At 46.1% G+C, this 16,675-nt stretch overlaps 3 non-coding genes across 3 annotated transcripts; 1 reads left to right on the forward strand and 2 right to left on the reverse strand.

Annotated features, from left to right (window-relative positions):
* Window positions 1-337: 337 nt before the first annotated feature.
* On the reverse strand, window positions 338-409 carry trnad-guc (transfer RNA aspartic acid (anticodon GUC)). The gene has a single exon. It is a non-coding gene; the product is annotated as a tRNA-Asp (tRNA).
* Window positions 410-8,069: 7,660 nt separating this feature from the next.
* On the forward strand, window positions 8,070-8,143 carry trnan-guu (transfer RNA asparagine (anticodon GUU)). The gene has a single exon. It is a non-coding gene; the product is annotated as a tRNA-Asn (tRNA).
* A 2,809-nt stretch (window positions 8,144-10,952) lies between these two features.
* trnag-ccc (transfer RNA glycine (anticodon CCC)) lies at window positions 10,953-11,024 on the reverse strand. Its single transcript has one exon. It is a non-coding gene; the product is annotated as a tRNA-Gly (tRNA).
* Window positions 11,025-16,675: the final 5,651 nt, after the last annotated feature.

Raw genomic sequence — 16,675 nt, forward strand, 5'->3', positions numbered from 1 at the left:
CAAAGCAAGATGAGGATGCAAATGACAGTCAATGTTGGTTAGTTGCTTTGCTAAAGTGGTGGGCAATGCGGAGCTGACACCTAAACCCAGGGTTTAGTGTGCTCGGAGTGATGGACTCAGCCGCTGAGTGTAACAACGAACGCTGCGAAATACAGATTCTCCAAGGGAGATTCGAAGAAACAGTCTGAACACAACGTCTCTTTCTTCTCGGAAAATCCTACCATTCCGAGCTCACAGCGCAAGAGATTCCACCTTCCCAATGACGGCTGAACCGATCACTTCAATGCCAATTTATTTGTCCACTTTTCTTTTCTCTTTTGAGCAGTAAAATCATCATCTCCCCGTCGGGGAATTGAACCCCGGTCTCCCGCGTGACAGGCGGGGATACTAACCACTATACTAACGAGGAATTACTGTTGGTATAACATTTGAAGCACATATAAGAGCACAAGACGGTGAATAGTATTACCTTGTTGTTAGTTGAGTGTAATATTGGAGTCAGTGTCCTCCCCACAGAGGTGTCTCAGTTTCCTCCAGCGATTCAGTCACCTATTGTGTTCAAGGATTAGCGAAAGGAACTACTCTCATTCGAACTCAACTCCGTCTTGTTGAAAAGTAATGCGACAGGGCGGAAACGATGTGTAGCTCTTCGAATTTTGAAAGGATCATTCTCACTTCAGTCCGATTCCGTGCCAATTACTGGGAGTGTTGTATCTCCGGTCTGTAGAAAGATGCCGCCCTCAACTGGACATAACAGGAACTACAGCAGAGTGAGGAATCAGAGTGAAGTGACCAGTTTCAGAAAGCTGCTCGAGCCACAGTCATGCACCCCTGGAGACGATTCAGGACCCAAGCCTCCTGCAGAATGATGGCACAATGGTGACATAATGGTGAACATAGCGCTCTTACAGAAAATTGACGCAGGTGTGATTTTCAACCATCGCAGTTAGCAGAGTCTTCATCTTTCATCGAAACTATCAAGAATAAACTCTTCATAGAACTTGATCTGCGCAGACTTCTTTCGGCCGACTGGCCAAACCCTGCTAAATCGCGTACGAGTTCCCATGATTGAGTATAAAATTATTATTCACCCTGGGCTGGCCAGTCGATCAAGGGTGGATTTCCTATCTTTCACATTTTCTCGATGAACCGACCAGTGCAGCTTCCTGTTCTCACTGTAACCCAGACTCCCACAACAAACTTAAAACGCATCAAAACATGTCAGATGATGTGTTTACCCTGAGTGTGTCATTCTACACACCACTCAATCTGCCTATCCCTGTGGGATCCCTCTCCACACCCTCTCTCTAGTACACGATTAAATTAAACCCTCCTTTATTGGGATTAACAAATGTAAGATAGAATCGCAGACTCATGCCACCCTGAAACAGGCCTTTCGACCCACCACGTCCATGCTGACAATCAAGAACCAATCTCACCAGAGGAAAAGAAAAATCAACTCACTTACGAACTGATTTATTGCCTTCAGTGCCTTGCTGGTTGAGGTGCTTGCCCAGACAATTCTCTAATGTTCTGAGTGTATCTGCCTCCGGCATGGGTTCCAGTTTCCAAACACCGTCTTCATGAAATTCCTAATCTGATGCTGTCTAGGTTTACACACGTCAGGACATTTTACCAGCATTCAGATAGGCCCCGGCTAATTTGATATGACCTTCAAAGATCTCCGTCACCTCCAGCACTCCATGGACACAACCGCACTCTATCCAGTCTCGGTTTACACCGGAACTCTCCATCTCAGCCAAAATGCTGTTGAATATCCCCTGCATTCAACGCTTCAGTCCGTTTACAGAGTGCGCAGAAGTTTTGATTCTGAATCCTCGGTAAATTAGACAAGTATAGATGGTAAACACAAAATAATCTGCAGATGCTGGGGTCAAAGCAACACTCACAGCACGCTGGAGGAACTCAGCAGGTCGGGCAGCATCCGTAGAAACAATGAGTCGACGTTTCGGGCCGGAACCCTTCGTCAGGACTGTAGGGGGAAGGGGCAGAGGCCCTATAAAGAAGGTGGGAAGGAAAAGGCTAGTAGGTTCCAGGTGAAAAACCAGTATGGGGAAAGATAAAGGGGTGGGGGAAGGGAGGCAGGGAGGTGATAGGCAGGAAAGGTGAAGAAAGAATGGGGGGAAAACACATTGGGTAGTAGAAGGAGGCGGGACCATGAGGGAGGGGGTAGGCAGCTGGAGGAGGGGGCAGAGTGATATAGGGATAGGGGAATGGAGGGGGAGGGAATTACCGGACGTTGGAGAATTCTATGTTCACACCAAGGGGCTGGAGACTACCTAGACGTTAGATGAGGTGTTGCTCCTCCAACCTGAGTTTAGCCTCATCATGGCAGTAGAGGAGGCCATGTATGGACATATCTGAAAGGGAGTTGGGAGCAGAGTTGAAGTGGGAGTTCCTGTCTGTCCTGGCGGACGGAGTGGAGGTGTTCGACGAAGCGGTCCCCCAATTTGCGTCGGGCTTCACCGATGTAGAGAAGACCGCACCGAGAGCACCGGATGCAATAGATGACCCCAACAGACTCACAAGTGAAATGTTGCCTCACTTGGAAGTACTGTTTGGGGCCCTGAATGGTGGCAAGAGAGGAGGTGTAGGGACGGGTGTAGCACTTGCGCTTACAGGGATAAGTGCCAGGTGGGAGATCCGTGGGGAGGGACGTGTGCACCAGGGAGTCACGGAGAAACCGATGGTCTCGACCGAATGGATGACCATGGGCCCAGCACACTCCCGCTGCGCCACTCTGCTATTGGCTGAACGTGGTGTTGCTCTGCTCCGTTGTGGACGCTTCCAATTCTTTTCTTTCATTTTTACTTATCGGTGTTCTGCTGACATCACATCGTTTCCCTTAATAACTGCTCTTCGTTGATTTATTTCGCGGCTATCTCTCTGCCCGTGTCTCTTTGTTTTCTATTCCGTGTTCCCTGCCCCCGGCCCCATCCTGTCCTTATCTCTGTGTTCCGACCCGTTCAGAGACCTCGTTCCAGGCATGTCAGCAGTGAATGTTTTTTGCATTATCTAATCAACACGATTTCAGTAGCCCTGCTGTCACACATTCTGTTTATCTTCCATTGTGTCTCTTCTGCGTTCTCTCTCTTTGTCTCTGGGTTGTTCTTCGGGACAAACGTCAATGGGTCGAACAACAGAGAGCCGAAATGAGTCAAAGGACACTATTTCCTCCTGTCGATATTTTGCAGCTTACGATGCTTTCACTCACACCAAGGTGGTTTAATTTAATCAATCCCGAGGTCTCGTTAACTTCTCAGCCGGTTGATGTAATTGAATAAATAACATAATTAAATTGTTCGCGGCTGATCCCGCTGTTGTGCTTTTCTGCCTCGTTGGTGTAAAAACCGGGGACCGAGTCTTCGGGCCGAATCCGGATGCTCCGGGAGCGGATCTGTTATCCAGTCTGGTTCGGGATGCTGTTAGCTTGCTTCTCTTGTTTGCACGGTGTGTGTTTCTTTCTCTCTCTTTCTCTGCGCATTGGCTTTTGGTCTTTTTAAAATTGGATTATTCGAGTTTCTTGCCTTGTGGTTGCTTATGAGCAGACAATTCTCAAGGTGTATAATTTATACTTATTTGATAATAAATGTGCTTTGAATCTTTGAATTCTCTCCTGTTAATAGATTTCGCCTCTATTGCCTCTGAAGAAGGGAAATCCAAACAACCCCGTTCTCCTGCCTGCAGGTAGGGACCCGTGCTTCAGGAAGGATACCTTTAGTGAACGAGGGAACGCGGCAAGCGGTCACTGGACTTGTTCGCTGAGGAGACCTTAAACACTGTGGGCTGATACTGTCTGCAATAATCTCATTTCTTCACACACTCACGGAGCCCCACGATTAGGAGTTCTGAAGATGTCCGGCTCAATAGGAAAGCAGTTCAGTCCATGTTGGTGGCAGATGATCAGTCGAATGTTAAGAGTGACCAGAGTCACTCAGCCGACAGAATTTCCAATGAACACCCTGAATTCATAAGAACCTACACGAGGAAACATGGGGATTGATTACAGATGGTTACTATGGATCAGTATGCAGAAGCTCTGGACTGCAAACCATCCCTCTTCTCCTCACAGTACATCGGCTGCTCTGTCAATGTGTTCCACATCCCCACTTCACTGTCTGACTACACATCTTCGTGTTTCACACCGATTCTAAAACTATATAAAAAGAAAGATGTCAAAATATTATGGAGTGTGTGAAGTTCAGTGAAATGGGAGGTAACGTTAATCAACATATTAGTTTAAAATAGAAGGAAGTATTTTATCGGAATGGTAAGGTTTTGTCGCCCGCTGACTGTCAACGTGATTCAGCTGGGCGAGGACGTCAATTCCAAAATGCTTGCTGGCAACCACACACCATGTTCCAAAACTTTGGTTAAGCAAGCAAGGTTTATAGCGAGAAGACCCGAATCCATCAGTGGAGAAATTGTTTTCCAATTATGTAGAGACACAACATCTGGAACACCATTCAGAGTACAAGCATTTAAAGGGGTGCTGTTAATCGCTGGAAACGAGTAAAGTTTTATCTTTAATTAAATTAATACCTGTGGTGTGCAACTTGAGTTCTGAACTGAGTTCGAGATATAAGGATTGTATCCTCTGGAATATAGAGCAGTAAGAACTTGTTACAGAATAGATATAAAATCCTGAGGTGTCTTAACAAACAGGATGTGATGAGACTGGTTCCTCCTGGATGAGGATATAGATTACAGTCACAACGGCCCGTTCATATGAAATGCTGGAACAGTGATCCGGTGATTCCAATGCAGAGATGACGATTCAAATGAAATAACTGGAAGACCTGTGTCGTCCACTCTCTTTCCTATCTTCTATGTCCGGAGATAAGGCGTTCCGTTCGGTGCTGTCCTCTGCCACAATCCTGTCCCAGAGAATAAAGCTGCTGGGCTCCACCAATCTTTCCACCTCGTCGCTAACAGTGTGAAACAGCATCCGTGTCTCGCCCAATAGATTCCTCTCCCGGAAGTTCAAAGTTGGAAGATTAAACTAAATTTATTCCCGAACGATATACACGTCACCATAGGAGCGTCCATAGTAAATAGAACGAAACACAAGCCAAACTATGAAAGACCACACTCAACAAAGATAGCAAACGACAAAGGTGATAAAAAACATAAACTACACAAATACAAGAAAAAACAAAGAAAATATTAAAAATAAATAATCAATAAATATCGAAAACATGAATTGATGAGTCTTGACAGTGAGTCTCTGGGTTGTGGGTACAGTTCAGTGTTGGGTAAATGAAGTTGTCCATTCTTCTTCAATAGCCTGATGGTTGAGGGGTAATGGACCTGTTGGTGGGTTACCTCCTTCCTGATGCCAGCAGCGAGAAGAGAGTATGACCTGGATGGCCGGGATCCTGCATTCCGTGTAGTTGAGCTCAGCGGTGGTGAGGGATTTACCTGTGCTGGACTGGGCTCTATCCATTACTGTTTGTGAGCTTTTCCGTACAAGGGCATTGGTGGTCCCATGCCAGGTCCTCATGCCACCAGTCAATATGCTCTCCACCGCACACCTATGGAAATCTGTCAACATTTTAGATGGCGTGTAGAGGTGCTGCCGAGCCTTTTCTGTAATGAAACGTATGTGCCGGGCCAAGGATTGATAATCTGAAATGATAACACTGAGGAATTTAAAGTTACTCCCTCATCTTTCCCTCGCTGATTCTCCTCGTCCCTCAACATCCGCACTGCGCCCTCACTCGGCTTTTCACATAGATTCCCTTCTCACTTCTTTCATTTCTTGTGCTGAGTTTGCAACTCACTCCCATAACTCCACTTCAGTGATAGTTTAACTACCTCGAAATGTTTGCAGAGCTTCTTCCGTTGGTGTTTTCACAGGAGCGCCGTCTCTCCAAAGGCATAACACGCTGCCAGGAGGTTATGACCATCGCGTATTTATTAATGTCCACATACAACTAATGTTAACATAATTCCTTTGAGATATTTCCAGGCCTGTTCGTGTTCAATATCTCAACTGTGTTATCACATTTATTCCTTCAGTTTGCTAGTCACTGCGCTTTCTGTATTTAACTTAGTTTGTTTCCGTGTGTGCGGGGGGTGGGGGGGGAGTGTGTGTGAGTATGCGTGTGTTTGTGCGTGTGTATTTGTTTGTTTTCGTGCCTGTGCGTGTGTGTATCTGTTTGTTTACACGTGTGTGTGTGTGTGTGTGTGTTTCTTTTCACTGGTGGATATAATATCAATTTAATGTCTGGAAACTCATTCCCAGACCAGAGAAACAACTCAATCAAGAGTTTGCTACTGGGAAGGAAAGGGTCAATTTCTTTCATGAAAAAGGTCTTTAAATTACATTTTCTGTGGTACGTTTTGGTATCTGTTAATAGATTTTTGTTGAATTAATCACACGTAATTTTATTTTTACAATATAAGAACATTTCTCCGAATATCTACTTTACAAAAGATTTGGGAAGATGATTCATGGGTTTAGCAAGACACGGATCAACACACCCAAAATGCTGGAGGAACTCAGCAAGTCAGGCAGATTTTTCCTTGGAGCGACGGAGGAAGTTATGGAAAAGAGTACAGTCGACGTTTTGGGCCGAGACCCTTCAGGAGGTCTGGAGAAATCAAATGAGGAGTAGAATTGAAAAGTGGGAGAAGAGAGGGAGAAGCCCGGTGATAGGGGATAATCAGCTGCCAGCGTGTCTTTACACCGTCCCACGTGGGGGAGTTAAAACCCAACCCTTACTGTGTCAGTTACAAAGCTACGGTGGAGAAATGAAAAAACTGCCCCTCGTTACAGGGAGGGGCGAACCATCAGCGATAGTCCCTACCGCTCCATCTGTCACTCACTGGTCCGGTCGTGATGGTCTGAACGTGATACGAACAGTTAATCCCGGAGGAGAAATTGCTGCATTTGAGGGAAGTGTTTGCAATGCATTAATGTCGCGAGTTCCGTTTCACAAGGTGAACTGCTGGTTCAGCACTGAAGGGACTCGGACAGTCATCCAATCATCAGGACAGGATTAGGAAGTTAATGGCACCTCGGGACTGAGTCCCCGTTGTGGGTGGAAACGTCGCTGTTTATGCTTTTAAAAAGCCTCAGAAGTGGGATGAATTGTCTGTCTGAACAATTAAACAATGTAGAACAGAGTCACTGGTGAAATATCGGGAACGAGGAGCAAGACGGTTAGAGCATAAATGGCACAGAGATGATAACTGAGTGGGCCAGAAAGTAGGGAGGAAAGAAAGAAAGGTGGAGAAAAAGAGAAAGCGGAGAAACAGGAAATGAACGAAAGAAACTGGGTATGAATACGGGGAAAAGAGGGAATGGACCCAGACATATACAGACCCAGACCCAGACTCAGACAGTGATGTTGTGGGGATGGAACTGGACTCTCTGACGGTGGTGTCTGAAAAGAGGATGCTGTCCAAGTTGCATGCCGTCTTGGACAATGTCTCCCATCCACTACATATTGTACTGGTTGGGTACAGGAGTACATTCAGCCGGAGGCTCATTCCACCGAGATGCAACACAGAGCGTCATAGGAAGTCATTCCTGCCTGTGGCCATCAAACTTTACAACTCCTCCCTTGGAGGGTCTGACACCCTGAGCCAATAGGCTGGTCCTGGACTTATTTCCTGGCATAATTTACATATTATTATTTAAATATTTATGGTTTTATATTGCTATATTTATACTCTATTCTTGGTTGATGCAACTGTAACGAAACCCAATTTCTCTCGGGTTCAAAAAAGTATGACTATGACTGTGACTAAGACATAAACAGACACAGAGATAAACACATACACAACACACACAAAGCATCCACAACACTCACATACAACAATTCTTTATATTCTCGGCAGCAGAGTGGCGCAGCGGAAGCGTGCTGGGCCCATAACCCAGAGGACGATGGATCGAAACCATCCTCTGCTATATTTTCTGTTAGCGGCAGCGCTTATGCATCCTCGTGTTTTAAAACACAAATGTGTCATATTATGCATTTGTAAAAGGAAACCGGATTTCAATTAAAATTCGTCATTTATTCGTACTTCATTTAATTCTAGTCTCTGTGGCGCAATCGGTGAGCGCGTTCGGCTGTTAACCGAAAGGTTGGTGGTTCGAGCCCACCCAGGGACGCTGGTGATCGTCAGCAGTTTTTTTTTTAATCTCTTTCTCATTCAAGAGAAATTATGCAGCAGCAGCTACGGAATAAAGTATACGGTCGATGTTTCAGGCCGAAACCCTTCACAGGTTCATGAAGCAGCCTGGCCTGCTGAGTTCCTCCAGCATTCTGTGTGTGTTGCTTGGATTTCCAGCACCTGCACATTTTACCGTTTGTGATTCGACTTCTGCACTGTGAAGTCTCTTCCATGGAATTGAACTGAATTAACTATTAATTACGTCCTTCACATACATGAGGAGAAAAAAATCTTTACGTTACGTCTCCGTCTAACTATACAATGTACAATTTATAGTAATATGTAATAAATAGTATGTACAACAGGACAGTCAATATAACATAGAAATACGATTGTATCAGTGTGAATTAATCAGTCTGTTGGCCTGGTGGAAGAAGCTGTCCCGGAGCTGTTGGTCCCGGCTTTTATGCTGCGGTACTGACTCCCGGATGGTAGCAGCTGGAACAGTTTGAGATTGGAGTGACTCGGGTCCCCAACAAACCTGCGGGTCTATTTTACACACGCTAGTGATCCGGCAGTTTTTTTTTTTCTCTCTCATACAAGAGAAAATGTGCAGCAGCATCTATGGAATAAAGTACACAGTCGCCGTTTCAGGCCGAAACCCTTAGAAACATAGAAACATACAAAACCTACAGCACAATACAGGCTCTTCGACCCACAGTGCTGTGCCGAACATGCACATACTTTAGAAATTACCTAGGGTTACCCATAGCCCTCTATGTTTCTAAGCTCCATGTACCTATGCAGGCGTCTTTAAAAAGACCCTGTCGTATCCGCCTCCACCACTGTCGCTGGCAGCCCATTCTATGCACTCGTCACTCTCTGCGTAAAAACTTACCCCTGACATCTCCTCTGTACCTACTTCCAAGCACCTTAAAACTGTGCCCTCTCGTGCTAGCCATTTCAGCCCTGCCGGGGGGGAGGGGGGGAAACACCTTTGACTCTCCACGCGATCAATGCATCTCATCTTCTACACCTCCATCAGATCAGCTCTCTTCCTCCGTCACTCCAAGGAGAAACGGCCGAGTTCACTCAACCTATTATCATAAGGCATGCTCCCCAATCAAGGAAGCATCCTTGTAAATCTCCTCTGCACCCTTTCTATGGTTTCCAAACCCTTCCTGTAGTGAGGTGACAAGATCTGAGCACAGAACTCCAGGTGGAATCTGACCAGGGTCCTACATAGCTGCAACATTACCTCTCGGCTCTTAAGTTCGATCTCACGGTTGATGAAGGCCAATGCACCGTATGCCTGCTTAACCAGAGAGTCAACTTGCTTTGAGTGTCCTATTGACCCAGATCCCAAGATCCCCCTGATTCTCCACACTGCCAAGAGCTTTACAATTAATACTATATTCTGTCATCATATTTGACCTACCAAAATGAACCACTTCGCACTTATCTAGGTTGAACTCCATCTGGCACTTCTCTGCCCAGTTTTGCATCCTATCAATGTCCCGCTGTAACCTCTGGCAGCCCTCCACATTATCCACAGCACCCTGAAAATTTGTGGCATCAGCAAATTTACTAGCTCATCCCTCCACTTCCTCATACAGGTCATTTATAAAGATCACGAAGAGTAGGGGTCCCACAACAGATCCCTGAGGCACACCACTGGTTAACGGCCTCCATGCAGGATATGACCAGTCTACAACCACACTTTGCCTTCTGTGGGCAAGCCAGTTCTGGATCCACAAAGCAATGTCCCCTAGGATCTCATGCTTCCTTACTTTCTCAATAAGCCTTGCATGGGGTACCTTATCAAATCCCATGCTGAAATCCATACACACTACATCTACTTCTCTACCTTCATCAATGTGTTTAGTCACATTCTTCAGGATCATGAAGCAGCCTGACCTGCTCAGTTTCTCCAGCATTTTGTGTGTGTTGCGAGGATTTCCAGCCTCTGCACAGTTTCTCGTTTGTGATTCGACTTCTGTACTTCAAAGTCCCTTCAATGGATGCCTACCCTGAAGAAGTTTAAATCTTCTCTTCGACGAGAGTTCAGTGAAACCCTCTCTCACTGCCGCCCCCTCTGCAATTTCAGCTCTTCTGTTTCTGCTGTGTTTCATTGCGAGCTGGGAAACGCTGCGCTGTCCGGAGGCAGCGCTCCGTACTGCAGTCGCGATGAGTACAGTGGGAATTGAATCTGTTCTACGCGTTTCAGTCACATATACCGAAATACAGTGAAATGCTTCTCTTTCTCTCTGTTCATAGAGATCAAATACACAGTGCATTGGGAGAGAACAAAGTGAAGCAATAAGCAAATGCAGAATGAAGTGTAACAGCCACAGGGAAAGCACGGCGCAGGTAAATAATATGCTGCAGCACCATAACGAGGTGGATTGTGAGGTGAAGAGTCCATCTTATCGTACTAGGGATCCATTCAATAGACACAACTTTCCATGAGACTGTGATGTGTACCTTCTGCTGGATGAAGGAGGGAGACCAGAAAATATCTGGGGCGTGTTGTGTCTTTCATCAGGAATCTGTATGTTCGATTTGACCAGAAAGTGTACGTTTCCTCGAGCAGAGTCCTTGGAACTAACGGACTTCCGGGGTCTAAAGTTATGTTTTTCATTCAATTTGGGGTCCTCGATCCTCCTACATCAGGGACCACCACCATCGTACCTGAGGGATCCATCTGATGCATTAGAGTGAATTTCACTGACAGTAAATTGCCCATGAATTCTGCGTTCATAGTGCTTGGTGAGAGGTTATCTTTTTCAGTCTAAAAGTGTACAACCTGCGATGGCCGGGAATCGAACCCGGGTCAACTGCTTGGGAAGCAGCTATGCTCACCACTATACCACCATCGCCCCATGATGCAAACCAGATTCGGTTACTGAATGATCTCTGGTGCTATAAGAGTCTGTAACTCGATTCTCAGTGTCTGAGCTGTTTTCTGAAGGATCGTTCCTCACTCTGTTGCAGTTCCTATTCCGACCACTGGATGTCGCGACGTTCCGACAGACCGGAGAAACACATCACCTGGGATCCGACTGAAGGGAGAATCGACCCGAGAGATTCGAAGGGCTACAAATGGTTTCCTGCTTGACGTATCAGTAAATGGGAACCAAATTCTGATTATAAATATCCGTTCAAACAAACACGCGGTTAGACTTTAATGGGATCCCTTCCTTTGGCCAGTCCTTGAACTCAATCAGTGACTGAATCACTGAAGAAGTCTGAGACCCCTCCAGTCACACAGTGAGGAGGGGATGGGTAAAATGCGCCACCTCTACACTCAGCAAACAGACATCAGAGTGACTCTATGAGTTCTCCTGCACCCTGACATCCGTGTGACAGGTTACACACTCCTGTTTATTCCTCGTTAGTTTCCCCACCTGTCACGCGGGAGAGAGGGGTTCGATTCGCCGACGGGAAGACCGTTTTCCTGCTTCAAATGAAGGCGGGATTAGAATATGGGAGAGTCTAGTGTGCAAATAGCCCGCGACTGGAGAGTTTCCCGAGAACAAGGGACGGTCTGTTCAGCATTTTTTTTCAGTGTTCCATCATCGTGTCTGTACTTCAACGCCGTTCGGCGTTAAGCTCGGTGACCGAATCCTTCACTCCGAAACATTAAACCGGGGCTGCTGCTCCAAGATATGAACCCCCGCACTTTCCCACCACTCATGGCGACTCTGTCAGATTCCCTGGGTGACTGTGTGGAGAAGACAGGCAAAGGTACAGTTGAAACACTTTGGAGAGAACCAAACCATGTGGCCGTGTTTACCGACGGGTTTAAAGTCACCCTGCCCCTCCCGCAGCCCCGGACCCTCCGACCAGACGCTCAAAAAGTGCACTGGAGGAAGGTGAGCTTAATGTTTGTGACGTCATTGCAGCATGTACGTAAACGCTGCGTGGCCCCGCCCCTGAACCTGATTGACAGCAGAACCAAGAAGCGGGTTCGAGCTGCTGACTGGCTCCGGAGCAGTAGCGGTTGGTGGCGCTGGCAGTGAATGTGTGGGGATTGTGGGAAATAATGTAGGTTCAGGAGGGGCCCTCCGTCTGGAAAAAGATCCGGAAACTGAGGGTTCTGGTGAATGCGGGAGGAGGTTGGAATGAAGTTGAATTTACATCTGGAATCTGGATCTGGAATAATTTCAAGTGATTTGTTAGGAAAGGCTGGATAATTTGGAAGGAAAAAAGACTTCAAGGTAATGTTTAAATTTGACCCGGAACAGCCTTCTTTCATCAATCCCATTAAATTAACTGCAACAACACACGAAATGCTAGAGAAACGCAACGGCAACTATGGAAAAGAGTTCAGTCGACATTTCGGACCGAGACCGTTCATCAGACCTGAGTTCCTCCAGCATTGTGTATGTGTTGTTTGGATATCCAGTATCCGCACGTTTTCTCGTTTGAAATTAACTGCAGAGTTGAAATCTGCTTTAGGGAGTATAGAATGTGCTCAAACCTGAAGAGGAGGAGATGTGCCAATCGTTAAGATAAGAAACTGTGAGAAGGCTTTATTGGGTTAAAATAAGATAATATCTCTGTTTCCTGATGAAAATAGAGGTAACCGGGGTGTTAGAACTGTCACAAAGGGGTGCTGGGAACGGACCCAAATGCGAGACACAGACATTGAAGTACAAGGAACAGGATTTGACTAGAGTAGGGACGTGACAGGATTCAGACCAGGAACAGGGACAAAAACGCAGACGTGGGCTGGGGAAAGCGGGACCAGGGCTAGAAACCATGGACTAGGAGACAAGCTGGGGCCTTTCCTCTTGAGCTTGGCTGCGGGATCGTCGAGGCTTGGGTTCTTGGAGATCAGAGACAGACTCGGGACCGAACATCAACATAGAGCCGGGACTTAACCTTCGAAAAGCCGGGACTCATTTTTAAGCAACACACATCAAAGTTGCTGGTGAACGCAGCAGGCCAGGCAGCATCTCTAGGAAAAGGTACAGTCGACGTTTCGGGCCGAGACCCTTCGACAGGACTAACTGAAAGAAGAGCTAGTAAGAGGTTTGAAAGTGGGAGGGGGAGGGGGGATCTAAAATGATAGGAGAAGACAGAAGCGGGAGGGATGGAACCAAGAATTCGCATATCAGCTCTTGTCTGAATGATGACTTGTATCCTCTCCAATTCCCCTACTGAAGCAACAGCAGATGCTGTCTCGTTGGCTCTTCACACAACTCTGGAACATCTTTTCAGCAAAGATGCAAACATCTGAATGCCCTTTATTGATTACAGCTCAGCACTCAACACCATCATCCCCTCAAAACTAATCAGTAAACTCCCAGTCCTGGGCCTCAATACTCCCATGTGAAATTGGATCCTGGATTTCCTCAGGTGCAGACCCCAGCCAGTTCAGATTGGCAAAAACGTCTCCTCCACAATCTCTATCAGCACAGGAGCACCATAGGGAAGTGTGCTTAGCCCCCAGCTCTACTCGCTTTACACCTATGACTGTGTGGCTGAGTACAGCTCCAACACCGTATACAAGTTTGCTGATGACACCACTGTTGTGGGCTGTATCAAAGGTGGCGATGAATTGGCATGCAGTAGGGTGACAGAAAACTTGCTTGAGTGGCATAATAACAACAACCTCTCAATCAATGTCAGTGAGACCAAGGGACAGATTGTTGACTTCAGCAGGGGATCTGGAGGTACATGAGCCAGTAATCAAAGTACGATCAAAAGTGGAGAGAGTCAGTAACTTTAAATTCCTGTGTGTCACTCTCTCAGAGGACCGGTCCTGGACCCATCATATAAATATTACTGTGAACAAGGCATGACAGCTTTTCTACTTCCTCAGGAATCTCAGAGATTCAGCATGCCATTGAAAACTTTGTCAAACTTCTATAAATGTCTGATGGTAGGTGTGCTGACTGGCAGCATTATGAACTGGTATAGGAACACCAATGTCTTTGAGTGGAAATTCCTACAAAGCTAGTGGATTCAGCCCAGCTACATCACGGGTAAAACATTCATAACCACTGAGCACATCTACATGAAACATAGCCGTAGGGAAGCAACATCCATCATCAAAGATCCTCACCACCCAGGCAATGCTCTTTTCTCACTGCTGCCATCAGGCAGAAGGTACAGGTGCCTCAGTACACGCTCCACCAGGTTCAAGAACAGTTACTACCCCTCAACCATCAGGGACTTGAACAAAAGGGGATAGATACACTTACGTCAGGACTCTTTTCAGGACTCTGTTACATGGTTATTTCATGCTCATTATTTATTGCTTTTTTTTCTGAATTTTCACTGTTTGTTTACAGTTTATAATTCCTCATATTTACAGTTCACAGGAAGTTATATTGATTTGCTAAGAATTGCCGCAGGAAAGAATCTCAGGGTTGTATGTGGTGACATGAATCTACTGTGAGAATAGATTTTACTTTGAACTAGATGGTGATATTTTCGTACCATGAGGACAACTTACTTTGGGTTAAAATTTTGGCTTTGACAATATTTTTCCGTGACGCTCTTTCTTCATGAATTTTTCAGTGATCTAGTTACAAGGATTTTACCCCAAATTATAAAAGATTATCCAACAAAAATATGCAAAATACAAACATTAAATATGTATAATGCCGCAGAGTCATATTAAAATATGAATATTACTGTCTCTAACACACTCAATTCCCGTGGGTGGGGAGGGAGTCACCGATCCCGGAAATCTCCGTCTGCACCCACTCTATTTACAATGGTGGCAAGTTTTTCAGCGGCTCCACTGATTGACAGCTCCCTCTGCCCCGCCTCCCGGGCAGTGCACTCTCCATCACGTGACACACAGAGACAACCAATCCGTGACGAATGACGTCACAGATGTCCCACCTCCGTCGTTTCCTGGGGAACGGTAAATCCCGGCTGGTGGCGTCAGGACTATGGCGACGTGGGCTCGATCGTTTCGGCTCCGCTGTGGGATCCTCTTCCTGCCCGCGGAACAGTGAGTGTCTGTCAGCGCCTCACTGCACCGGCTCTCTGCCTCAGGTACAATATTTAAAACATATTTGCACAGTCACATGGATGGGAAAGGTTGAGAGGGATACGGGCCTAATGCAGGCAGATGGGCCGAGTTCAGGTCGACATCTTGGTCGGCGGGGATGAGTTGTACCGAAGGGACTGTTTCATTTCTGTATAAACCAGTGATTCTGTTTTGGGAGTTAATTCCGGATGCCAGTTATTCTCTGTGTGAAATATTTACCCCTCAGATCCCCTTTGAATCTGTCTTTAAACAGTTTTGTCCTGCTCTAATGAGAGGCAGTTCTTTGGCTGACAAGGCAAGTAGAACACACAACCCTGTCTACCTGTGATGCCACGTACAGGGAACTGTGTAACAATATTAGAGGCACATGCACAGGGGCTTCAGTGAGCAAGGCCCAGAGGGATATGAAACTAATGCAGGAAAGTGGGATTAGTATAGCTGTGCATGATGGAGAGCATAAATGTGATGGGCCGGAGGGTCAGTTTCTATCCTGTACAATCCTGACCACAGCAGTCCTCCACAGCAGTGAGGTTTGTCACCTTCATTCTCAGCTGTGAGCTTGTTCCACTGAACCCCTTATCCTCTGAGAAGACATTTGCACCCTCCCACCGTGACCAAGCTGTCAGCCATCTGTCCTAATATCACCCAGAGTACTTCACCAAATTCCTATTTCAAAGTATTGTAACTGGTGCCCAGGAAATGGGAGCATTTTGGTAGCCTTTTAAGGGGGTTTGTTCAGTACTTGACCATTAATACCTTTGTACAACAAAAATCCATCGTACTGGGTTCTGAATATTTTAGCTGAGTCCATCCTGAAGCTCTGTGTTCCAGGTTCCCACTGCACTTTCACAGTCAGTGGTTTCTGCATGTCCATACTGACCATCAAGAATCTGTCTCCACTAACTCAGCACTTGGTCTGTCTCCTACCCTGCCTTGGTGATTCAAATGCTCATCCAGATGGTCCTTAAATACCAGCCTGCACCACCTCCTCAGGCAGAGTGTTCCAGATTGTAACCTCCTGGGGAGCGAGGACAGTTTTCCTCAGATCCTCTTTAAACCACACATTTCTCCCATTCAACTTAGTTGCACACACCGCATACTTGTGTGTATTAAATTCCATCTGCCATTTTCCCAGCTGGTCCACATCCCATGTCAAGATTAGCAATCCTTCCTCGCTGTCCTCGGCACCCTTAATCTTGGTGTCATCTGTAAATTTGCTGATCCAGTTTAATACATTCTCATCCAGATCATTAATACAGATGGAAAACAACAATGGACCCAGCACTGGGAAGTTTAACCAGGGCAGGATGTACACAGTGAATGACAGGTTCCTGAGAAATGTTCATGAACAGAGACTTTGTTTGTTTCTGCCTCCACTACTTCCTCTGGCGGTTCATTTGGGATAGCAGCTATTCTCTGTTACATTGACTGTTCCATTTATAATAAATTACTGTGATTGCATAGTTAGATGGAGACATGATGTAAAGATTTTTACTCCTGATACATGTGAAGGATGTA

Source organism: Mobula birostris, chromosome 28, assembly GCF_030028105.1.
Source record: "Mobula birostris isolate sMobBir1 chromosome 28, sMobBir1.hap1, whole genome shotgun sequence".
Lineage (NCBI taxonomy): Eukaryota > Metazoa > Chordata > Chondrichthyes > Myliobatiformes > Myliobatidae > Mobula > Mobula birostris.